Source organism: Schistocerca nitens, chromosome 3 (genome assembly GCF_023898315.1).
Source record: "Schistocerca nitens isolate TAMUIC-IGC-003100 chromosome 3, iqSchNite1.1, whole genome shotgun sequence".
Lineage (NCBI taxonomy): Eukaryota > Metazoa > Arthropoda > Insecta > Orthoptera > Acrididae > Schistocerca > Schistocerca nitens.
The window spans coordinates 903,502,374-903,528,896 of NC_064616.1; the positions used below are offsets into that span (position 1 = coordinate 903,502,374).

The 26,523-nt window shown below is 43.6% G+C and overlaps 3 non-coding genes across 3 annotated transcripts; 2 read left to right on the forward strand and 1 right to left on the reverse strand.

The window, feature by feature from the left end:
• Positions 1 to 23,405: 23,405 nt before the first annotated feature.
• On the reverse strand, positions 23,406 to 23,480 carry Trnas-cga (transfer RNA serine (anticodon CGA)). Its single transcript has one exon. It is a non-coding gene; the product is annotated as a tRNA-Ser (tRNA).
• Positions 23,481 to 23,734: 254 nt separating this feature from the next.
• Positions 23,735 to 23,809, forward strand: Trnas-cga (transfer RNA serine (anticodon CGA)). Its single transcript has one exon. It is a non-coding gene; the product is annotated as a tRNA-Ser (tRNA).
• Positions 23,810 to 24,035: 226 nt separating this feature from the next.
• Trnas-cga (transfer RNA serine (anticodon CGA)) lies at positions 24,036 to 24,110 on the forward strand. Its single transcript has one exon. It is a non-coding gene; the product is annotated as a tRNA-Ser (tRNA).
• Positions 24,111 to 26,523: the final 2,413 nt, after the last annotated feature.

The window sequence follows — 26,523 nt, forward strand, 5'->3', positions numbered from 1 at the left end:
CAGTGCATCGGCCTCTGTGGAAGACTCTGGGGCACATACTCCGTCACCTAGCAACTACCCACAGGAGCACAGGCCCGCCCAACCTTACTGTTTCTTCCACGTGAGATTCAGGGAGCAAGCTCGCAAACGCCAGTCACCGTGTTCTTACCCAAACTCCAACCGCAGGTAGGCCACCTCCTGCGATGTAAACGACGGGCACCATCCCACGTTGCACTCCGTTTCGGACAATAACAGTAAGTGTGGTCGAGTCTATGTTCGCGATTTACGATCAGGTGTATGTTTTCTGGTAGACACTGGCGCAGACGTCTCTTTGCTGCCGGTTCGCCTAGCAACCAATAAAGTGCAACCACACAAAACAGTACTTCGTGCAGTGAACTTGTCTACCCTACAGTGTTCAGGTTCCACTTTGTATACAGTGAAACTTTCGCCCGAGTGCAAGCTGGAGTGGACGTTTCTAGTGTCAACAATTGAAGAACCTATTCTCGGAATTGATTTCCTCAAGCACTATCAGTTGTCACTAGATTTTGTGCAAAATACTGTGTTTTACCCCGCCCTTAACAAACATATTCCTTCCGCTTCGCCGAGTGACAGTTTGGCTAACATCAAACATGTGTGCTGTGCTAAGAAGTGTGGAACGTATGGAAATGCTGCTGCATCTCCGCAATGTACACCACGAGTTGGCCTCCACACAACAACGCCTCGCGGCACTACAAGCAGACGACTTGTCGGCTACAGACAAGGTCAGTCCGTGCCAATCTGGTGTTCCCGTGCCCGCGCACGTTAACGACAATGTTGTGAACTCTGTAAACTGTGTCAGCACCCCCTTTTGTAATGATAGGGTATGCCCGAGTGCTCATGCTCCTTGCGTTCCGAATGGACAATCAACTTGCCAAGCTCGCGGCAATGTACTACGGCCATCTGCTGTCCGGCCACGCCCACTCGTGCCTACAGCGCTCTTAGCGGCACGGCCTGCTACCAAGAACCAGTGTACCAACCTCGCCCATGTTAACACGTGTGCGGCCTTTACGCAGCCTACGAGCGGGTGGCACACCTGTACTTCCGTGCCCTCAGCGCCACAGCTTGGCCCGTCCGCCACTGTCTGCTCCGCTTCACGGACAACTGACTGTCGTGCCGCGCCACGTATTGCAGTAGTCACTAACGGCACAGTTCATCAGTTACGTCTAACCGATGGGCCGCCCTTATCGCAACGTCGGCGCCGCCTCAAGCCGGAATTTATGAAAATTGCAAAAGAACAATTGGACGATCTGTTACAAAAGGGAATAATTGAACCTTCTTCCGGTTGCTGGGCTAGTCCTATCCTGTTTGACCAAAAGTGAGACGGTACCTTGCGTATGTTCAGAGACTATAGGCGTTTAAATTCCCGCACCATCATTGATAAATATCCGGTCCCACACATCGCAGACTTCAATCATGCGCTCGCAGGCGCAAAGTACTTCTCTGTTTTGGACTGTAAGCATGCATTTCATCAGATTCCTATGGCTCCGGAGGACATTGAGAAGACTGCCATAACTACTCCCTTCGGGCTGTTCCAATACAAATTTATGCTGTTTGGGTTGAAAAACGCCCCCCAAACGTGGCAGCGTTTCATCAATCAAACTTTATCCCATCTAGACTTTTGTTTCGTATACATGGACGACATATTGGTTTTTGCTTCTACTTTGGAACAGAGTGAGGAGCGTGTTCAAGTCGTGACAGATATTTTAGCGGCCGCTGGTATTGAACTGAACAATAAAAAGACTCAATTGCGCCAGTCATCCGTCACATTCCTAAGTTATGTTGTGTCATCGGACGGTCTGACACCACCACAGGACAAGATCAAGTCTGTTCTCGAGATGCTTCGCCTTCAGACCTTTAGGGAATTACGCAGGTTGATCGGAACAGTTAATTATTACCGGAAACATTTGCCAGCCGCTTCTGCGGTGCAGGCTCCTCTCTCAGATGCTCTCGCTGGCCCACAAACTTCTGGCACCCGCCAGGTACCATGGACACCAGACATGGACAAGGCATTTAATGAACTCAAACAGCTGTTGGCCTCCGCTGTCACTATTGCTCACCCACGGGCGGACGCCACAATATTTATCACTACTGACGCTAGTGACAATGCTATCGGCGCAGTACCGAGTCAGACATAGAACGATGTTACGACCCCCCTGCAGTTTTTCTCAAAAAAGCTAAACAACGCGCAGAAGAAATACTCAGCATTCGACAGAGAATTACTTGCAGTTTACGAGGCCATAAGACACTTCAGAACTGATGTTGAGGGGCGAGATTTCTATGTGCTCACTGATCACAAGCCGTTGGTTCCTGCCATAAAAAATCCTGCGGCTGATACGCCCCCACGGCTCTTTCGTCAGATCGATTACATCTTGCAATTTACAAATGACATTCGCTACATCCGAGGAGCAGACAATGTGGTCGCTGATTTTCTCCCGCGTGTTGTTGCTGTCACAACCTCGGTTGAAATCGGCAGACCCCGATACCATGCAGTTAATTTCAGACCACAGCTCCTCTCTCCAACTGGTACGCTCTACTTTCCCTGGCATAACTGACTTAGTGTGGTGTGATGAATCGACTGGTACGTTGCTGCCATTTATTCCTAAGCCCCTTCAACGCCAGGTCTTTGACAAACTACACACATTAGCACACCCCGGTGTCAAAGCTTCCACCCGTCTGGTAACTGAACGGTTTGTCTGGAGAGACATGCGCCGTGACTGTCAGTCTTGGGCAAGGGCATGCATGGTGTGTCAACAGAACAAAGTTTCCAGGCACACTTCTCCACCCCTTGGCTGTTTTGCCCAACTGCCAGGCTGGTTTTACCATGTTCATGTCAACCTCGTAGGCCCTTTGCCCCCCTCCGAGGGTTTCCGTTACTTGTTTACAGCTATTGACAGGATGACTCGGTGGGCTGAGGCTGTGCCTATTCCGAACATTACCTCCGAGACAGTAAGTCGAGCATTCTTAGATTCGTGGATCTCAAGATTTGGCTCACCTGTTTGCCTCACCACTGACCAGGGGCGACAATTCGAGTCTTCAGTTTTCTCTGACTTATGTAAAATGTGTGGTATTATCAAAATTCATACTTCTGCATACCACCTCCAAAGCAATGGGCTTGTCGAGCGATGGCATCGCACCTTAAAGTCTGCCCTGCGTTGCCATGAATCACTATGGACAGAGGCACTGCCCTTCGTGCTCCTTGGCCTTCGTGCGACTTTCAAGGAAGACCTCAAGGGTTCTGTAGCCGAGTTTGTGTATGGCCAACCTCTGGTTTTGCCTGGAAAATTAGTCACTCCGACCCCACTTCCACGGCCCTCTGAACTCCCTTCACTTCTCGAGTGGGTGTGCTTGCACTGCAGCAAAATTCAGCCGCCACCTCCGGCTGCTCATACACCTCCGCGCGTGTACGTACTGCACACACTAGACTCTTGTGAGTACATGTTTCTCAGAGACGACTCAGTCAAAGCCCCATTTCAGTCGCCCTACACAGGTCCTTACAGGGTCGTCAAACGCTCTGAGAATAACATGGATCTCCTCATAAAAGACTCTGTAACCACAGTCTCACTCAACTGAGTGAAACCAGCTTTCATTGAGCCTCAGGTGAACCTCCCTGATTCTGCCCCTATTTCTCCCACTCCTGCTTCGAGCGGCCATCCATCTTCCCACACCATGCATTTGGGTATTGATTCTCCACAGCGTGCTTATCTGCCGAGCACTGCTCCTTCTCCGCATTCATCTAATTCGAGTAGCCAATCTTTTTGGGGCTTCACTCCTCACAACCCTCGCAGTCGAACTGCCAACCACTCGGATTCTACCATTGTGTTACCATCTTCGTGTGACAGCTCTTTGTGATGCCGTTCAATCCACGCTGGCTCCTCGTTGCCTTCGGTCACGCTCCCTCGTCTGTCAGCTGATCGCCCGAGGTTGTCTCCTGCGCAGTCCAGTGCACCTGCCACTCCCCTCTTAGCAGATGCTTTCCCCTGCCATGGCTTTCCCACACCTCCCTGCCTCCCTACCATTGCCCGTACAGGTGCCATCCAAGAATTCACAACACATGTGCACCCTGATGACATATATAAATTATCTGTTGTCGTAGATGGCGATACGGTGTGTGTGGTACTTGCGTGTGACAATACTGAGGGAGGAAGTGCAGAATCTCGTGTGGTGCGCCGCTTTAAATTGAGAAGAAGTGCTGCGTGTGGCAATTTGCGTGCCTTTGTTAGGCCTTCTGGCAAGGTGATTCTCCATCTGCCGGCTGACGAAAGGCTACACCTCCACTCCAGGATGGGATGTCGTCTTCAGCCGCCGGCGTCGCTTGCTGACTTCACCGTCGACGTACCGGGTTTCACCCCCCGGTCTCCTACCAGTCGACCGCTTCCGCCTGACGCAGAAGACCTGTGCGTTACCTTCCTAACTTCTCACCCCTCCATTCACAGGGACGTACTCCATACTGGGCGGGGGGGCTATGTGGCATAGATATTTGTTCTGTGCGCAAGTGTGCTATCTTTGAGGAGAGGGCTTTGGGGCAGGAAGTTGGACGCTAACGGCAGTTAGCCTCCGGACTTGTATCGGTGTAGAAGCTAAGTGTGAATAAATCTGTATCTGAGTGAATTCTAGTTGTTTACCTACAACTATTCATATTCCCTCAAGACTAACAATTAATTACCCCTTTCTCAAATTATCATGTCATCCTCTATGAATTCTTCTACTGAATAGTAGCATTTCTCCCACAGAATCTGCTGTAGCCTTATTTTTAGACTCTCTGTCTTCATATTAAATATATTTTTGCCCAGTGGCTTGTTATATATTGTCATCCCCATATACTGTGGAGTTCCCGCATATAATTTGAAATGGTGTGTAACATAAAATTATTTTTATTTCTTGTGTTGTGTGTGTGGTTAAAATGATTTTCCTCAAATAATTTTTGTGTGCTCTGTACAAAGATTATAATTTCACAAATGTATATGGATGTTAGGATTTGCAGGTTCCAAAATAATGGGCGACAAGATTCTGTTTGTTGTGCACTACACATGTATCATATAATTTTCTTTTGCAGTTTCAGTATTCGAGGTAGACTACTTGAATTTCCCCAGAAAATGATACCATACCTAATGACAGATTCAAAATAATTATGAAATGCTATTTTTCGTGTACTCATGTCAGTAGAGTTTGCTAGTATTTGCATTGGAAATGCAAAGCTGCTTAGTTTATTTGATAGGAACTCAATATGTGTACTCCAGTTTAAGTTGTCCACATTTAGTCCTAGGAATTATTGTTGGTAAGTATGGCAGCAACCTGAGGAGAGATCCTATTCTTCCAGTGTGCTGGAGAGGCACAGCAATGTTACTCCTGGCATCATGGTGTGGAGAACCATTGCATAGGACTTAAGGTTATGGGTGGTAAGGAGTCAGATAACTTTGACTGTGTAATGGTACACTTGACAGCACAAAAAATGGTCATGGCTGAAACGTGAATTACCCACCATGTTAGGCACGACCCAGTCACTATATGGAGTGTACAGATATAATCGTAAAGAGAGAGAATACTTGTAATCATAAGTGTGGTAGAAGGATCAACACCTTTTTGACAGCATAAGGAAGCATGCCCTAAAGACCCACATGAACACTGCACCACATCATTTGCAGCATTGCAGACCTAGTAAAGGTACTGCAATTTGTAATGTCGAGTGAAGAGCAGTAAGTTGTATTTAAATGCTGGAAGGTGTAGAATAATATTTTTGTAGCTCAGTGTCATATTCAGTGGTCAAGTAGGCTACAAGGTTTGGTTTGTATCTGACTTGGTGCAATTTTTTGCATTACTCCGTTAAGTTATTTCATCAGTAGAAATCACAAAGTTAATAAAACAAACAGTTCATAGTTGTTACTAAGATATTTTGGCCCTCAAAAGAGCACAGCTTGTGAACACTTCACCACTTAATAGCCTGTCCAGAGGCCTTCAACTTCAGTAACTGTCAGCAGTCTGCAAATAAGGGACTCTGTGAGGTGGGTAATAATGCTCATTTTCTGCCAGCTCCTTCCAAGTAGCTGGAGTGATGTTTCGAAGGTCACCACAGTTTCCCGGCATGGGACCATGCTAGGTTTCTTGCACTGTGTATTTTGTATTAGCCCATAAATTTCGAATGGAGTGTAGATCTGGTGCAGATGGAGGTTAATCAAGAAGAGAAATCTCATTCTGTTTTGCAGATCACTGCTGCGTCATCATTGTCATGTGTATAGGAAATTGGTTCAGGTGGAAACAGATCACTCAGGATATAGTTGTCACACTGATGGGACCATAACATTACTCGTAATATGAGTATACTGGGCAGCATCAAGTAGACCGTGTATCTTGTGAAGCATTTCAAGTCCACAGGAACACATCCAGCCTCAAACTGCCACAGACATATGGACACCATGAAATGACTCGTGGATGTATTTGGGGTCAAAAGAGGTACCATGTGGCTTGTATACCTGTACTGGACCATCATTCACTGAGGGCAATACTGATTTGTCAGAAAATATCATGTTGTGCCAGTCAAAGTTGACAATGCCCTCGGTAAATGCTGATCTGTAGAGTTGTTAATCAGCATGGCGCCTCTCCTTTAAGGCCATGCTTTTGCAGTGTAGTCCAGTCTTCTGAAACCAGTTCTGAACTATATCCATCAACCCAAGGAATGCAGTAGTATGTTTCGGTTAGTTATTTTGTTCCTTGTTCCATAGATCAGATTCACAACAAATGTTATGATAAGGAATGTGTCAACAGAAAAAAAGGATCCTTATTTACAACTAAAAATGCATTAAATAAATAAAAAACAATATTTGTATGGCTCTATGCTGGCAATTTATAGATATTTTAATGACTAATCATCTATGATTAACAATTTCTCTATGGTATAGGAGAGTTGCCAAGGAGAAACATCTTTAATGTGCATTTGAATGCATTTCTCTTATCTGCTAGACATTTTGTTTGATTGGGTAGACTGTTGAAGAGTTTTATACCTGTATATGTAACCTATTAGCTATGTAAGTTAGATTCATTCAGGGGTAATGCTGATCATTTTCCCTTCTAATGGCCGGCCGATGTGGCCGTGCGGTTAAAGGCGCTGCAGTCTGGAACCGCGAGACCGCTACGGTCGCAGGTTCAAATCCTGCCTCGGGCATGGATGTTTGTGGTGTCCTTAGGTTAGTTAGGTTTAACTAGTTCTAAGTTCTAGGGGACTAATGACCTCAGAAGTTGAGTCCCATAGTGCTCAGAGCCATTTGAACCATTTGAACCCTTCTAGTGTTGTACCCATGAATATCTCTGTTACTCTCAAACTTGGTGGATTGTTGATAACAAATTTCGTAGGTGAATAAATGTTCTGTGAGGCTGTGGTTAACATTCCCAGCTGCTTGAAGAGAAACCTGCTTATCACTAAAATTGGCAATTATTCTGATGGCAAATATACACAAACATAAACATTTTAGCAAGTGTACTACATGATTTTTTCACTTTAAGTTTTCATCAATACACACACCTAAGAACTTACAATTTTCTACCACGTTTACTATTTGTTGTTGGTATACTAGATTAACTGAAGGTGGAATATTTTTGACAATACAAAACTTCAAAGTTTAAAGCAAGTTCATTTGTACAAAACAGTTCACTAACCTTCACAAAAATACAATTTGCTATTATCTCTATTCATGGTTATTTGCTCTTCTTCACAACAATGCTTATATCATTCAACTGCATCACATTTTAAAAATGATATTGCTTGGTGTGAACAGGTATTGTTACACACCAGAGTCCAGTTCCCATACAGCAACTGAATTCTACAGTATCTTGATAACGTTTTATTCATTGTTGTGCAGTGTGCTCAGGAATGCCATACCATGTTCTGGCCTCTGATGACACCAAATTCCCTTCCTCCACAAGAGCGATGGTGCATTCGCAAATAGTCTGTTGACTATGAGGTATGGCACATGAATAATGATACTCAATTGAAAGTGATCTTGTGCAAGTATTTGACCTTGCTTATGTACTGCCATTAGCTATTATAGAACAAATAGTGAGTCTGCAGACCTAACTCACCATTCTCACGTATTATGTCAAATAGAAGTATAAATTTAATTCTTTGACTCCAGGGAGAACATCCTTCACCAGATGTGATTCTCGTTGATTGATAGCTGAGATTCTATTGCATCTTCTGTTGGAAAGTAGCTCCAAATTGCTGAAACATTTTCAACTACAATGGAGGGAATCTTAGACAAAAAACTGAACAAGGAGAATGTGCGTCTTATGGCAAAAGAAGACATGACATGGATTTGAACATGAGACTTTGCATATAAAGTCTGCCTATAGTTTATTCAGCTGCAGTGGCCATTTATGACCGTACATCTATTCAGTTAACATACAGTATGTTTATAGATAATACCAGCATTTTGTATTTGCTGAAAATATTTTGTACCTTTTTACGAACAGATCTAGAATACTGACAAGATCAGTCTCCTGTAATATTTTGAAGTAAAATTTCCTGTTCGCATGTTTCCAAAGTAAACAGAAAAATATGGCATGTTACATTTCATTCACATCAGTGGTTTACTGGCACTGGATTTTAACTCTGGCTGTGATTTTTGCTGCCCGATTTTTTGTACTGTCAAGAGTACATCAGTAACATCCTACATCGTTATGTGTTACTTCTCATGTGAAAGTATTGTAGTGCTGTTTTAAAGAGGATGTTGGTTATCCACACATGGCATGTGTCCATGAACTGCACACATGTTGCTGAGGTACTCCCATGGCTAGAAACATCCCCAGTTCTGTCACTGACAGAAGATATGTGGGACCAGCTCTGATGTCAATTCCATCCCATTGTCAACAATGAGGATACTGAGGATCAGTTACAACAGTTGTGGACCAGCCTGCTTTAGGAGACGACAGTTTTGACACCATTCACAACATGACCATTGCATGTATCCAGGCCAGAGGCAGCGCAATGTTATACTGATAAGTGGGCTCATATTGCCAGGTTCATTGTCCATATGACTTTATTTTCTAAGCACTGAAAAACATCAAATATCCTCTTAACCCATCAAGTTTCATTTCGTATCCTTTACCCTTTCTGGATGCTTCACTCCCTTTTTTTTCAGGCTGTGTAATATACAGCCTGACTCTTCCTGCAGTATACTCTCTTGGAATTTCAATAGTGTAGTGTGTGAGTGTATGTGCGCGCGCACACACACACACACACACACACACAAAACGTTTTTAATATTAGGTGCTGCCACCTACTGGCAGATACTCTATATCAGCGACCTCAGTAGTCATTAGGCATCATGAGAGGGCAGAATGGAGCTGGGGCACTCCGCGGGGTTCTAATGTTTATCGTATGGCTCTAAAATGCTTAAAAAAACTTTCAAACTCACTATTTTTCATCCAAAATTTAGAAAATTTCCCGGAGCAAAACCCCTGTATGGGCCCTCCAATATTTTTTATGAGCCTGTGCCCCTGGATTAGGTGTACATGCAAACATATTAGGTGAGTACAGAATGCAGATCCAATTTTGAAGCTAGTTAAGACCAGATTGGGTACAAAGTGGCATGAGAATTTGGAAAGATTTTAAAAGATATTTAGAGGGAGGTTGTCCCGCACAAAGAACAAAGGTGAAGAGGAGTGGCGGTTGTGCTGGCCTGAGGAGCATGTCCAGTCACTAATTAATTATGTGCATGTGAGCCATGGGCACTATGGGGCACAAAAATGTACAGGGGGACTACAAGACTATGTGGTGTTCAGTAACATGAACCGTAGTGTGAGAAAGCAACTAGGTGCTTGTGACAGGTGCCAGCGAGTAAAACACAGCACTGTTACCAGTCAAGGGGAGATGCAAAACATCTTGCCCAAAACCGCTAAAGAGCACCTAGCAATTGATGTGTTCAGCCTGTTACCAACTAGTAGGGGTGGACAAAAGTACATTCTGCTGGCAGTTGATGTATTCTCCAAACACAAAAAGATGTATGGGATGAAAAAGATCCTAGCGGGACAATGATTAAAAAATTGGAGTCGTACTACAAGGCATGGGAGAACTTCATGGAGCAGAGAGGTGTGACACATATAAGTCTCTCAGTTAACCACGCAGCAGGAAATCCAGCTGAGAGGTACATGCGTGAGCTTCGACGATTCTGCAGGACATACTGCAGCCACAGACATACCATCTAGGCAGAATATGTGGCCAAGTTTGAGGATATGATGAACATTGTGAAAAGAAGTGCCAGTGGGTTCACATCTTTTGAAGTAATGTGGAGTAAAAAGGCAGCCAACCTGATAGCTGAGGCACTGAGCTTTCCAGCAGGCACATTTATTTCTGAACAAGAGAGACAGAAGGAAATTACTGAACAACTGGCCAAAGGGGCCTTACCTATGAATAACAGGCATGATTTAAGATACAAGCTACAAAGTACAAGGTGGGTGACCTAGTATTTGTAAAGACAAAGGGATGGTCAAAGGCTTTTTGAATTGTACCATGTTCCATTTGTTGTGGTAAGTTGCTCTTACCCATATGCCTACAGGTTAGAGTATCCTAAGTCACATAAACTTGTAGAGTTTTGGTAGGTATTGAGTCCCATAAACCAACTTCTTACAGCACAATAACGATTTATTTGGATAACGTTCACAGGTTAACATCACAGTGCAAGAGTAAACACTTGACTACTTCCAACTCTCTAGGCGAAGCAGACACAAAGATCGTAAATATAGCAAAGAAATATACATAGGTATGCACGGAAGTACAGGTTATTACTGTACATTCGCTACAGAGCCCCCCCCCCCCCCCACTCCAGCACGGAGTGAGAGGAATGCAGGAGAGTGACATACAGAACAAACAAGAGAACAAAAATACATGTACATTAAGAAAGCAAAAGGTACACATCGGTACATTGTGAAAAATGTCAAAATTAGTGCTAATCAATGCACAGTCACTGAGTGTCAAGTAATGCTGAAAAGGAAAGTACAAGAAATATACACAAAAAACTGTCTAATTGCCGTCACAATCCTCTAGGTAGAGCGGGGGAACGAGGGGGCGGCCAGCCCGCGATCGTCGTTCAGCGTCGTGCACTAGGGTGGGGGGGGGGGGGGGGGGGACGTCACATGCAGTATGGTCTCCCAAATAATCATCACACGCATCATAATTGTCACACGCAGTATCATCACCTGAATACTCGTCACACGCATCATCGTAGGTCGTGTCAATGTGAACAACAGGCGGAGTGGTCGAGGCGGCGGCTGGGACAGGTTCATCCGATTGTTCGGAGAGCGTCCAGGCTGGGTTCACACGATGTGTCGAAACAGTAAATGTTTTTTGATTAATATCAATGTCCATGGTATTTACACCCTGATGGACCACCTGTTGTGGGCCTGAATAAGGTGGTTGTAAAGCTCTGCGAATTGTGTTGTCGCGTAAAATGACGCGTGCAGGTTGCCAACCGTCTGTGAATGAAAACTCGTGGCGCCGAGTGCTTCTTGGGAGCTGGTACACAGAGTTTCGAGATAACGGATCGTACTCGCTCCAATAAAGGGGGTAAGTCAACAGTTGGCAACAGAGGTGAGTCGTCGACGTATTTGGCGGGGAGGACGAGGGGTTCCCCATACAACACCTCTGCTAGTGAAGCAGTTAAATCCTCCTTGACCGCGGTTCACAATCCCAGTAAAACCCATGGGAGTACGTCTGTCCAGTGGCCACCATGTGCCATGATTGCTACTTTTAAGGTGCGGTGGAACCTCTCCACCAGGCCGTTGCTCTGAGGGTGGTAAGCTGTCGTACGGAATCTGTCTACACCGCACAGTTGACAGAGTCGTGCGAAGAGGTTTGCTTCAAACCAGCGCCCCTGGTCCATTGTTATAGAGGAGGGACAGCCAAAATGTGAGGTCCACGACTCGATAAAGGTGCGGACTATCGTTGTGGCGGAAGTGTCAGTGATGGGCTTGGCCTCGACCCAGTGGGTCGCTCTGTCTATCATTGTGAATAAGTAGTTAAATGGGCCCACAGGGGGTTAGGTGTCCCACGATGTCAATGTGGACGTGGTGAAAACGTCCGGTACGTACATCAAAGGGAGCGAGAAGAGGGTGGGTGTGACAGGAAACCTTGCTACGTTGGCACGCCACACACGCTTGTGCCCACAGTTTGCAGTCCTCACGTACGCGAGGCCACACAAAACGTTCAGTCACAAGGCGGATCGTGGCCCGGACGCCCGGGTGTGCTAAATCATGGCGTGCATCGAAAATGAGTTGTCGCATGGACGGCGGGACTCATGGTTGACGTCGTCCGGTTGAAATGTCACACCTTAGTGTAAGGTCTGAGTCCGGGAGCGGAAGGTCTTCAAATCGAAGATTTGAGGTTGAGCTATCAAACTCAGCATGAGTTTCATGTTCAGTCCGCTGGCGGCGTGCAAGTTCAGTGAGGGATATGTCAGCTGAGACCACTGCGATCCTCGACCAAAAATCAGCGACCACATTATCGGAACCGCGAACATGTCGTGTGTCGGTTGAAAAATGTGAAATGTATTCCAAATGGCGAAGTCTGCGAGGGGGTGCGTTGGCGCTCGGATTGCGGATTTCCTCCACAAGGGGTTTGTGGTCGGTGTAAATGACAAAGGCACGTCCTTCGAGGTGACCCTGAAAGTGGTGAAACCGCGAAAAGTTCTACATCCCCCGGCGACCACGCAGGGAATGACGCACTCTTCGCCAATCGAGGTTGGCAACTCCGCACGTGCAGCCACACAACCGGCTACACGCGCCAGCATTAAACCACACACCAAACCGATCGCGCCCGGTACCGGGTCATCCGCCCGGTGGACAGATGACTCCGCGGCTTCTACAAACAGCAACAGGTCTCTGTCATAAATTCTGCTGGCACCATGCAACATTCGATGATAAAGCCGCGAAGCGCCGCGCGCCCTGCAATGCTTTAAACTCGGCGGACGGAACCGTTTAGGCGCGCCACTCTGTCCTAATGAACCTCTGCACCTACAATCATGCTCTAATTTTTCGAGCCTTCCGACGTCATCTGCGCGCCCATACGTATATGATCATACGTTACACTCTTCATTCTTCATCGATACGGGTGCAGAAATGAGTATATTACCTGCCTCTATAACCCCTGCCACTGACTCTGCTCCACCTGTTGAGGTTTTTGCGGTTAACCGCACACGCATTCCTGTCCCTGGCACAGCTCTCGTCCAGCTCGATTTCAATACTGGTACTACATTCCCATGGTCCTTCTGTGTAGCTTCAGTTGATGAACCCGTCATTGGTATAGACTTCCTCCATCACTACAAGGTATCAGTGAACATCGACGATTCTTCTATACTCTCCAAATCAGGCATTTGCATTCCATTCTCGACACGCACCACCTACACCTCATCCTCTATCCTCAAGGAACGTCGCCGTTGTGCGGCACTCTCCGTCGATTTGGCTACAACCACGTCTTCTCTCATCCACCTCGAACGTGAATCCTCAGCCCTCATCATTGACAACAGCACTCTTCGGCGCCGTCTTTGTGAATTACAGGCTGAAATCGACTCCTGCGACCGCACAATTGCGTCTCTTACTCCACCCCACATCGTTGTTTTGCCACCGGACTGCTCCTTTTCTGGTCGCCGTGTTCAGCACGACACCGGGGCTACCGATGCCACGGACGCAGCGCCCATGGCTGACACCTCGCTGACCCAGCATGACGCCGCGGTGCCAAGGGTTATCGAGCGGCGCCCGGTTACCACCCAGACTGCACCACACCGCCACAACACTGGGCATACCTTACGCGTGCTATAAATAATGTTCACTTTTAAGCAACAGATGGGAGGATAACTATATAGAACAAAAATTTTCCATAGGCTACTCAACCCTTTTTTATATCGTCATTCGGTTTCTAGACTGTTTACTGTTTGCAGTTTTTAGGTTACTCTAGTAATGCACTGATCGCGTACATAAAGAATGCAATAGTTATGTGGTAACGTCCAAAAGGTAACTCACAGGTAACGCGGTTACTACTTTAACTGAACAAGGCTACTAGGAAAACTATCGTAGTCCATGCTTACTTATGATAGTCTACAGTAGCCTATAGTAGTTTTATAACTCTGCTTACAGAGCTTCTAAATGCCACTGTGCCCTTATAATATAACTAATATTTTGTCCTGTGAACTGTGTCACTGCATTGAATAACTTGAAAACTGGTTCACAAGCAACAGCTGCTAATCAACTGCTGTTGCTTGGCTTTTCACTCCATTTCCATGAGGCGAAGATGCTTAACACACACACACACACACACACACACACACACACACACACACACACACACACGCGCGCGCGCGCGCGTATGCATGCATACGGAACATACTCGTAAGTGTGTATGAAATAAAGAAATGATATGGCATTTCTTGATATATTGTCTACATTAATACTTCATAATCGACTCTTCGTATAAAAAAAGAGATTTTCACAAATGATAATACAGTGAAAGTAATTTTCAGTTCGGTTAAAACTTGTAACATTTTTATTGAGATATAGAGGCAACATTTCCTTTCTTTGAGAATATAAAAAAAAAACAACGCACAAACTACTTTTCATTTTATTTGAGAGTTCTTGACGGAAGAGGGCAAGTTGTTGTACCTAGAGGATACTGTACCTAGGAACACATGATGTTTTTGGTAGTTACTTCAGTCTAATGAGTGATTTTAGAATCACATGGAGAAATGGGGACTAGAGACCGCCCTAAATAGTTTCCGCCATTTCCTACAGTTTCTGGTGTTAGACGTGAAGTTGGGTTTTGTGCAGCTTAGGTAAATATTTCGAGTTCTACAAATTTAAGTGTTGTGTAACATATTAAAGCTCTTTTGGAACATTTTGTTAACTATTCAGATACAGAATTTTATGTAGAGTAAAATGCTACATATTTTTGGAGCTACTTATATAACAAGTGCAACGTTAAGCCACACTTGGTCGGTCTTGCGCCATCTTGTACCTTGAAATAGCAGATTGTGTTTTACCATGGAGCACAACAAGTTTGTTTTAGCGAACTTGGCTTGTGAATTTTACTTCAGTTATGCGATCCTTCTTTCGTGAGTGACATTTTCGATACCGAGTCGGTAATATCGTCTCAGAAGCGTTTTTATCTAATAGTGTTTCATCCGCTGTGAAGATTCCTGTTGAACATTCTTTGTATGTTGTCCATTTTTTAGTCTCTGTTCTTCCTCCAGCCTTGCGACCACATCTCAATTTCAGCTGATGCTCTCAGGTGTGTAGGAATAGGCACGTTTTCTCGGGGGTGTAGGAATAGGCACGTTTTAAGTTTTCCGTAGACTAATTGTGCGTATAAATTCTAATACTGAGCGTCTTAATTTTAGCAAACCTAACCTGCACATGATGAGCATTCCGTTAGCTTTTAAGAATTCGGTGAAGTTACCGGGACTTACATTTGTCACAAATGAGATATCTCAAAGTAAGAGGGATGAGAACACTGGTTAGATTGAAATGTCTCAATGGTAAAAAACTAGGGGCGAAAAGAAGCTTCTTTACGCCTCGCCCCGATTACCGCATATAGCCTACCGATTTTGGTACCTGAAGATACTAGATGTAATTCATCACGATTGCCCTTGGCCGCGTTCGCACTGCGTACGGATCAGGGACGCGCCGTAATATCAAACGCGTTGTTTTGCTTTGCCGCGTTCACACCGCATCGAGCCGGAACGTTCCGCGCTGGCATTTATAATATTTAGTATTCCCGGCGCTAGCCACGCTTGGGCTTCTGCAGTAAACATATCGCACACCTACCGCCTGTTTTTGGCGCAAGTTTCTATTCAGGTATTAGTCACTGTAGAGGACAGTGTTGTAATTTGGTGCACTTTTCAGACTTGCCCCTCTAGCCAGCACTACAATATAAGTCTAATATATTTTCTTGTTCCTTTTTAAAAGATAGCATTCAATTTTATGTTCTGCAGTCTTTTCCTGAAGTTAAAAAAAATTACTCCGGAAAACTGAAGTTTTTGCAAATACACAAGCATGGCCCAAGGTACAGCATGATCACGTACCTGGAAACAAATATTCTACTGAAATTTAAAAAGGTTGCAATCGAGAAAAGTTTGTCAGTACTGTATTTAATCGTCCATCTGTTACATTATTGGCGGCCGCGGTGGTCTAGCGGTTCTAGGCGCTCAGTCCGGAACCGCGCGACTGCTACGGTCGCAGGTTAAGTAGTTCTAAGTTCTAGGGGACTGATGAGCACAGATGTTAAGTCCCATAGTGCTCAGAGCCATTTGATACATTTGTTACATTATTCCTCTGGTACACGTCTATAATCAATGAGTAAAATCAGACAAGGCGAAGTATTATAAAAGACAAGTTCCGTACAAGTTAAATGCATCTTGAAATAGAAGTTGCTGGACGCAAATTTCCATTTTCAAGACAGGTAAAACTGATAAGAGATTAAAAGAATTCAACCAAAAAATTCTAACAGTCGGCTTCAGGAAAAGAATATAAGAAAACATCTCGCTGGTATCTATTTGTGAGTGACACATTTGTGGTCCTGACACATGGTAAAAAGGATTTGGGCGTATTCTTTGGTTTTCTAACTAACGCTGGCCGCGGTGGTCTAGTGGTTCCAGGCGCTCAGTCCGGAACCGCGCGACTGCTACGGTCGCAGGTTCGAATCCTGCCTCGGGCATGGATGTGTGTGATGTCCTTAGGTTAGTTAGGTTTACGTAGTTCTAAGTTCTAGGGGACTGATGACCACAGATGTTAAGTCCCATAGTGCTCAGAGCCACTTGAACCATTCTAACTAACATAAATCCTAAATCTAGTTCACCATGGAAATAGAAAAGACAACAAAATAGCTGTGTTAGGTGTTTTAGTTATGAGGCAGACAGATGAAAGTTTGGTACATTAGGTTTTTCGAAAAGTAACGCACACGGAGAGATATTTACATAAGAACTTCAATTACCATCCACAACAAAAGAGAGGTGTCATTAAAAGTCTTGTCGATAGAGCTAAAAGGATGTGCATGACGGAATACCTGGACGCCGAATTAAAACGTCTAAAGCAGGCTTTCGAGAAAGGTGGCTATTCAGGGAAAGAAAACAGAATTCTGCGACCAAATAACGGAAAGCCGAAGGACAAGCTTGAAAAACAACCATGGGAGAATACAGTTTCACTCCTTTTTATTAAACGAGTAGCAGATCAGATCGGAAAGATTTTACGGAAACTTGACATTAGACCGGTTTTTAAACCTACAAAAAAAAAAAAAATAGGTCAAGCACTCCGATATGTAAATGATAAAAGACTTCTTCTCTCAGCATGTGGCGTATGTAAAATTCAGTGTACGTGTGGTAAAGCTTATATTGGAACAACCAAGAGAAGCGTGAATACGCAGCTAAAGGAACACAAAAGCCTTTGCCGGCTAGGAAAAATAGACAGGTCGACTGTAGCAAAGCATGCTCTTCCATTGCGAAGTCACGAAATGAAGTATTACGAAACAACAATTTTATCCATGTTGTTGTTGTTGTGGTCTTCAGTCCTGAGACTGGTTTGATGCAGCTCTCCATGCTACCCTATCCTGTGCAAGCTTCTTCATCTCCCAATACTTACTGCAACCCACATCCTTCTGAATCTGCTTAGTGTATTCATCTCTTGGTCTCCCTCTACATTTTTTACCCTCCATGCTGCCCTCCAATGCTAAATTTGTGATCCCTTGATGCCTCAGAACATGTCCTACTAACCGGTCCCTTCTTTTTGTCAAGTTGTGCCACATACTCCTCTTCTCCCCAATTCTATTCAATACTTCATCATTAGTTATGTGGTCTACCCATATAATCTTAAGCATTCTTCTGTAGCACCACATTTCGAAAGCTTCTATTCTCTTCTTGTCCAAACTATTTATCGTCCACGTTTCACTTCCATACATGGCTACACTCCATACAAATACTTTCAGAAACGACTTCCTGACACTTAAATCAATACTCGATGTTAACACATTTCTCTTCTTCAGAAACGCTTATCTTGCCACTGCCAGTCTACATTTTATATCATCTCTACTTCGACCATCATCAGTTATTTTGCTCCCCAAATAGCAAAACTCCTTTACTACCTTAAAGTGCCTCATTTCCTAATCTAATTCCCTCAGCATCACCCGACTTAATTCGACTACATTCCATTATCTTCGTTTTGATTTTGTTGATGTTCATCTTATATCCTCCTTTAAAGACACTGTCCATTCCGTTCAACCGCTCTTCCAAGTCCTTTGCTGTGTCTGATAGAATTACAATGTCATCGGCGAACCTCAAAGTTTTTATTTCTTCTCCGTGGATTTTAATACCTACTCCGAATTTTTCTTTTGTTTCCTTTACTGCTTGCTCAATATACAGATTGAATAACATCGGGGAGAGACTACAACCCTGTCTCACTCCCTTTCCAACCACTGCTTCCCTTTCATGCCCCTCCACTCTTATAACTGCCATCTAGTTTCTGTATAAATTGTAAATAGCCTTTCGCTCCCTGTATTTTACCCCTGCCACTTTTAGAATTTGAAAGAGAGTATTCCAGTTAACAATGTCAAAAGCTTTCTCTAAGTCTACAAATGCTAGAAACGTAGGTTTGCCTTTCCTTAATCTAGCTTCTAAGATAAGTCGTAAGATCAGTATTGCCTCACGTATTCCAATATTTCTACGGAATCCAAACTGATCTTCCCCGAGGTCGGCTTCTACTAGTTTTTCCGCTCGTCTGTAAAGAATTCGCGTTAGTATTTTGCAGCTGTGACTTATTAAACTGATAGTTCGGTATTTTTCACATCTGTCAACACCTGCTTACTTTGGGATTGGAATTATTATATTCTTCTTGAAGTCTGAGGGTATTTCGCCTGTCTCATACATCTTGCTCACCAGATGGTAAAGTTTTGTCACGACTGGCTCTCCCAATGCCCTCAGTAGTTCTAATGGAATGTTGTCTACTCCCGGGGCCTTGTTTCGACCCAGGTCTTTCAGTGCTCTGTCAAACTCTTCACGCAGTATCGTATCTCCCATTTCATCTTCATCTACATCCTCTTCCATTTCCATAATATTGTCCTCAAGTACATTGCCCTTGTATAGACCCTCTATATACTCCTTCCACCTTTCTGCTTTCCCTTCTTTGCTTAGAACTGTGTTTCCATCTGAGCTCTTGATATTCATACAAGTGGTTCTCTTTTCTCCAAAAATCTCTTTAATTTTCCTGCAGGCAGTATCTATCTTACCCCTAGTGAGATAAGCCTCTACCTCCTTACATTTGTCCTCTAGCCATGCCTCCTTAGCCATTTTGCACTTCCTGTCGATCTCATTTTTGAGACGTCTGTTTTCCTTTTTGACTGCTTCATTTACTGCATTTTTATATTTTCTCCTTTCGTCAATTAAGTTCAATATTTCTTCTGTTACCCAAGGAGTTCTACTAGCCCTCGTCTTTTTACCTACTTGATCCTCTGCTGCCTTCAGTACTTCATCCCTCAGAGCTACCCATTCTTCTTCTACTGTACTTCTTTCCCCCATTCCTGTCAATTTTTCCCTTATGCTCTCCCTGAAACTCTGTACAACCTCTGGATCTTTGAATTTATCCAGGTCCCATCTCGTTAAATTCCCACCTTTTTGCAGTTTCTTCAGTTTTAATCTACAGTTCATTACCAATAGATTGTGGTCAGAGTCCACATCTGCCCCTGGAAATGTCTTACAATTTAAAACCTGGTTCTTAATCTCTGTCTTACCATTATATAATCTATCTGATACCTTCTAGTATCTCCAGGATTCTTCCATGTATACAACCTTCTTTCATGATTCTTGAACCAAGTGTTAGCAATGATTAAGTTATGCTCTGTACAGAACTCTACCAGGCGGCTTCCTCTTTCATTTCTTAGCCCTAACCCATATTCACCTACTATGTTTCCTTCTCTCCCTTTTCCTACTCTCGAATTCCAGTTACCCATGACTATTAAATTTTCGTCTCCCTTCACTACCTTTATCTAAGAAGACGAATTATTATTCATGGCTATGTAGAGAAGGCTTTGAAATATACAAACATAAGATTTGAATATGAAAGAAGAGATCATGAAACTTACCGACATATGGACAGTAGCTCTGCAGAATTCCTAAAGAAGTTTTCTATGTTTGATAAGACGACGGTCGACAGTTAAGTTTTATATTTGAAAAGGATCATCTCTGCTTATGACGTGTAACTCCGGCTTCGCCCCTTTGTCTACAGTATATATGTCGCTTGTAGACGTCTGACCCGTCAGTCGACAAGACTCAACGGAGGAGCAACGCCTATGAAGATGTCCAGCACAGTTCTGGACGAAACGTCAGGGACAGAAGAGTTTCGTGGCCCACGACTTGATTCCCTGACAGATTCATGCTATCTCCATCAGATCTTATCCATCGGATCTTATCTATGTTCCCAGCTTAGCTCTCTCGAAACAATGTTTTTTTAGCGATCTTGGCTTTTGAAGTTTTCTTCAGTTATCATAAACTGCAGATGGCTCCCAGATTGACAGTGCCGAGAAGGAGCGCAGTACAATAGAGTGTCGCCCATGGAATCCCCAGTTGTAGAGCTGACATTAGATATTGAACCTCTAGTCAGTGTCATAAGCCCTCTCTATGTCAAAAAATACAGTAACTACTCAAAGAGATGCTTTCTCTCCAGGATTCACACAAGATATCTACTGACTATCTTCACAAGAGACTTTCCCACGCAGCGATAAGGCGAAAACTAACTAAGAATGTGGGATCGTTCGCTAGTTTCAAGAGATGAATAAGGATAGATTCCTTCTAGAAGTAGGAATAATGTTCTTCCAACCGAAAGTTATTTCAAAATTCCAGAAGGGCATCCTTTGATTCGAGACTTACTTACAGCGTAATGCTAGTTTCAACAATGATAGAAGTAGGACCAACGTTTTCGCTACCGACAAAGCAGATTACAATCCTCACGTGGTGAATTAGCCGTTATAAACTGAAGAGCCAAAACAGCACGATCATCTGCGTAATAGCCCTCTTCCAAGCACTTACGTGCGAAATGTAGAGTACTCATGAAGATGAAGACAGCCTGTTGATCCACCTTTGGAACGCAGTACAGCAGATATTCCCTGTGGCATGAATTCAACAAGTCCTTTGTAGATTTCTGTTAGCATGTGGCACCAGATGCCTATGAGCAGTTCATGTAGTTCCCGTACATTACGTGAAGCTGGCTTGTGGAACATACATTACGTGAAGCTGAGTTGTGGACGTGGAGCTGGTGCCCGACTGCGTCCCATATGTGACCCATCGGATTCTCCTTTGGCGAATTTCGAACGCAAAACATCAGCAGGAGCTTACTATCAACTCCTCAAACCACTATATCACGTTTCTAGCTTTGTGATATGGACAGTCATCGTGCTGGAAGAAGCCATCGACACTGGCGAAGGCATCAAGCATGAAGGGATGCGGATGGTCCGAGATAATGCCCACAGCTGTCATGGTACCTTCGATTACTACCACACGTCTCGTGGAAGGCCAGGTGAATTTTCCCCATATTGTGAGGTAGACCTGAAAATAACGCCGTTTCTGTGCATGTCGATATTAGTTTGTTATTTATCAGCTCACTGTGTGCTTCAAATTCGTGCGAAAGGCATTTTAATGTTAGAGTGACTTGTTTACTCGTAAATAATTAAATCTTAATTTCCTTGCCATTGATGGTGAAATGGCCAGCCAAATACCAGAAGAGGTACATATCCAGCATCGTATGCTTTTTGAGTTTCGCAAAGGAAGTAGAGTAACAGTTGCTAGTAATAACACTTGTGATATTTATCCATGTGCATAAGACGATTTTAAATGGAAAACTGGTGTTTTTCTAAGTTCAAATCCGATAATTTTGATCTTTCGGATTCGTATCGATCAGAAAGACCAACAGCTTTACGCAATGACATGTTGAGGGCGGAAGTGGAAACAAATCCGTGTCGGACATTCGAGTATTGCGTCGCAAGTTTGTTCCGAGCGAACGTTTGTTTTAGGATAGCTAGCTGCATGTAACTTCGGGCCTAACCGGGAGACACGCGCGCATCTGTCACTACCTGCCATGGGAAAGCTATCCAATGTCTCCGATGTGGCGTCACCTACAAAGGACTTGCAATACTGCGGCCGACCTCCCCCGAATGGGGCCTCCAGGCTAACAACGCCATACGATCATTTCATTTCACTATATGCGTACATTCAAAACCTGTAAGAACCTAAATAAATGATATTAAGTATTATTCAATCATTTTCAAAATCGGTACACTACCTTCTGACATTCAGGAAAAAATTATATTCAAATTTCAGCTTTATAGCTATCATAGTTTCAGAGATAAAAAAATTGATGAAAAAGACAAAAACTGACACTTAGGAAACTAAATTCAGTTAGGAAATATAATAATTTATCCTTTGGTATTATTTAAAACCACAGACAGAACTCGCAGGGTGCGGAATTAATTAATTGAGATTTTCATATTAAAATTTTAATTATTTTTCGTTTTCGTAGTATAAAAATCAGACAAATTTATTATTAGTGTCTAAGATTGTTGTGGGGGTATATGTGAGTGAATCAGAGTGTGTACGTGCGACATTCGTCAAATTTAATGTTGCATTATATACCATCTTAAATAACCTGCAAGTGTTACGCAAGCCTGTCGTGGGAAAATGTTCATAGAGAATTTACCCACTTTGCTGATGACGTATGTCTAGGTGTGATTGCTATTGTAACAGAGCAGCAAGAAAGTCAGCTGGAGTATTATCTGTATCTAAAGGATGTTTCCAGATTTATTGCCTTTCCATTTTCGTTTATTAAACATTACTTTAATATTTGTAGATGAGAATGACATAGGTGCGTCTGTATGTAAGGATTGGTGCAGGCCAGTTTTGGCGCGAGTATGATCATGAGCGAGCATTCTGACTGGCAGCGAGTATGGTTAGCCAATCAGAATTGAGATGGTTCCCGCTCGTTACCTGATAGTTATATTGGGAGTTAGGTCACAAGAAGTGAGTCTCTCGCCAGCTTTGAATGCGGACGGTCATGTTACTTGTGCGAGTCGAAATAATGTGTAAATTGAACGATTATTGAGTTCCTCGCGTTTGATATGTGTCGTGACTAACGCTGATGTAGTTATGGACAGTTTTATGAAGTTTGGAAGTTTTAGAACTGTATTGTTAGGATGATATTCACGTGTGAAAATTTGGACTTCGTTGTATCTGCGTGGCATGCTTCAGTATTCAACCTCTGAGCATTTTTGCCGAGCAATTTCTTTTTTGAAATCCACCAGAAGCATCGAATATCATAACTCATGTTAGTGGTGGAATTAATGACTATGGAAAAGTTGAAACTTCCTGGCAGATTAAAACTGTGTGCCCGACCGAGACTCGAACTCGGGACCTTTGCCTTTCGCGGGCAAGCGCTCTACCAACTGAGCCACCGAAGCACGACTCAGGCCCGGTCCTCACAGCTTCACTTCTGCCAGTATCTCGTCTCCTACCTTCCAAACTTTACAGAAGCTCTCCTGCGAACCATGCAGAACTAGCACATCCCCCAGGCTGTGGCTAAGCCATGTCTCCGCTATATCCTTTCTTTCAGGAGTGCTAGTTCTGCATGGTTCGCAGGAGAGCTTCTGTAAAGTTTGGAAGGTAGGAGACGAGATACTGGCAGAAGTGAAGCTGTGAGGACCGGGCGTGAGTCGTGCTTCGGTGGCTCAGTTGGTAGAGCGCTTGCCCGCGAAAGGCAAAGGTCCCGAGTTCGAGTCTCGGTCGGGCACACAGTTTTAATCTGCCAGGAAGTTTCATATCAGCGCACACTCCGCTGCAGAGTGAAAATCTCATTCTGGAAACATCCCCCAGGCTGTGGCTAAGCCATGTCTCCGCTATATCCTTTCTTTCAGGAGTGCTAGTTCTGCATGGTTCGCAGGAGAGCTTCTGTAAAGTTTGGAAGGTAGGAGACGAGATACTGGCAGAAGTGAAGCTGTGAGGACCGGGCGTGAGTCGTGCTTCGGTGGCTCAGTTGGTAGAGCGCTTGCCCGCGAAAGGCAAAGGTCCCGAGTTCGAGTCTCGGTCGGGCACACAGTTTTAATCTGCCAGGAAGTTTCATATCAGCGCACACTCCGCTGCAGAGTGAAAATCTCACTATGGAAAAGTTGTTTAACATGGGTCGGATTTGGACAGATTTCTGTCTGCTATGCGTGGGAAATGACTGTATGAATTGTGAACTTGACGAAAATAACCAATAGTTTAAATGTGGACTGAATAGTACCGTTTCTTTGTTTATGAGAACAAATAAACATTTTTGTGTGGAAGTTTTGGACATTATTTTCTTATTTTCCAGAAGCCAATCCATTATCCTACCGCCCGATAATTTTTTTTTTTTTTTGACAGTATTTTCTACATAACTTTATTTCATTTCTAGAGTTGCGCGGCCTCAGTAATTGTAGATATGAGATGGTGTTTTTTATCAACGCTGCTTTTCCATCATCTTGTAAGTATCAACGTTGCTGAGTGAAGGGACATCGAGCAGACTCTGTTCTCAGGTAGGTGAATTTCTAATTTGCAGCCTACACAGCACACGGAATATTCAAACCCCGCCACGCCGCAATTGGTGCATCGGTTTCCGGGGAAGACTATAGTAAAGTTTGGGTGGGTAGGAACTTTATAAAAAAGCAGCATTGTTTAAATGTACTCATAAGGTATTCGCACGCGAGTGATAAAGGAACTATTGTGAGACAATCGACAAGTGTGCTAATGCATGGTAGTTGGAGCACAGCAGCAAAGAACTCGAGTGCGAAGTTACTAGTGAAGTGTACAAGGCAGCGAGAACAACTAACGATCCGCAGCAGCAGACTACATGCCGACAGCTGAAGATCGACAGGCGCCACGCTACAGCAGCAAACCGGTGGACGGAGCAGTTGGCAGCTGTGTAGGGAGTGCTGGCCAGTAAACTGGATCGGCGGAAGCAGGGCCTTGAGAACGGGCCCGCAGTGTCACCTCGCCGTGCAGTCATCCGGACGAGGAAAAAGATAAGTAGTGTTCTACTTAGAGTTTTGTATGTGTGTGCCAAAACACTTGGTAGAATGGCTGAAAATAATCAGGCGATAGTAAAAGAGAGACTGGGAGTAGATTTGGAGAATGTAAAAGATAAGAATGATTCCATGATTGGTAATTTCAATTTTAATGTGTCACAAGCAAATGTTAGTAATAGTTTGCCAGATTCACTGTACGTTAATTGTGGGACTGCTAGTGAACAAAATGCACCAGAACCCAGTGTCCTATATCTACTTGTTATGGTTAAAGAAATGAAACTGGAACCAAGGTCAGTGGCTTGTGTACCAAAAGAGAGTGTATCAGATATGTTTGTAAATATTCTCAAACATATGAAGGAGATGGATTGAGATATAAAATCGTCATTAAGTTCTGATATTGACACCAAAATTAATAAAATGGGTAATAACCTTAATACTAAAATGAATAAATTAGGTCTGGAAATAAATGAGTTACACACTGAAGTAGATGGGTTAATGCAGGAGGTTAATCAAGGGTTCGATAATTTGTCAACTGTGATGGAATCCAAAATGGAAGATAAAATTTCGAATTTGAGGGATACTTGGAAAAATGGTATGACTTTGTTCAGCAATAATGTTAAAAGTGACATTAATCAGGTCAGACAGGAATGTAATACTGCTGTTGTGACAGTGGAAAGTGAACTAACTACACAGATTGAGCAAGTTGCTGAAGACAACCAACAGTCAAAGCAACAATTAGATTTAGAATTAGACAAAGTTACTGAACAGGTTCATAATGTAGAAAAACACTGTGAGGAAAGTCACACAGTATTAGCAAGTAAAATCAAAGAAGGAAAAGATATGTGTGCAAAGATTGGTATGCAAGAGGCTAATAAAATTACTAACATGGAAACTAATATCCAGCAATTTGGTACCAGTATGAATGAACAGTTGTGTGAGCATGAGGGTAGACTAACCAGAGTAGAGCATAATGTTAACAACCATAGTGGCTGTGTAGTAACTAATGGGGTAGTAGAATCATCTGAAATTGCTTAAGTAACACATCGCCAATTCTTGAAATTTGATCCAAATAAGAATGTTCACCCTAAAGAGTTTTGGACTGATTTTGAAGATGTGTTACCCAAAGTGTGGAATGACAAGCAAAAGATTGGATTCATCACCTCTAATCTAATGGGATAAGCTAGAATCTGGGGGAATTTGGCTTCAGATAAATACGATAAATTAGTAGAGTTAAAACAGGCATTTTTGAAGAATATTGGGAAAAGAGGAAGCAAATGGAAGTGTTGAATAAATGTTGGTCGGGTGAAAATGTGATTCCAAGAGAGAGAACATTAAAGGATTCCTACAAAAGTGGGTGACTGCCTTTTCTTCTATAAATGCAAAAGCAGAGACAGAACAGATAATCATGGGTATTGAAAAAAAATTGCAATTGAGCTGGCGAAGTAAGATCATTTCGGCAC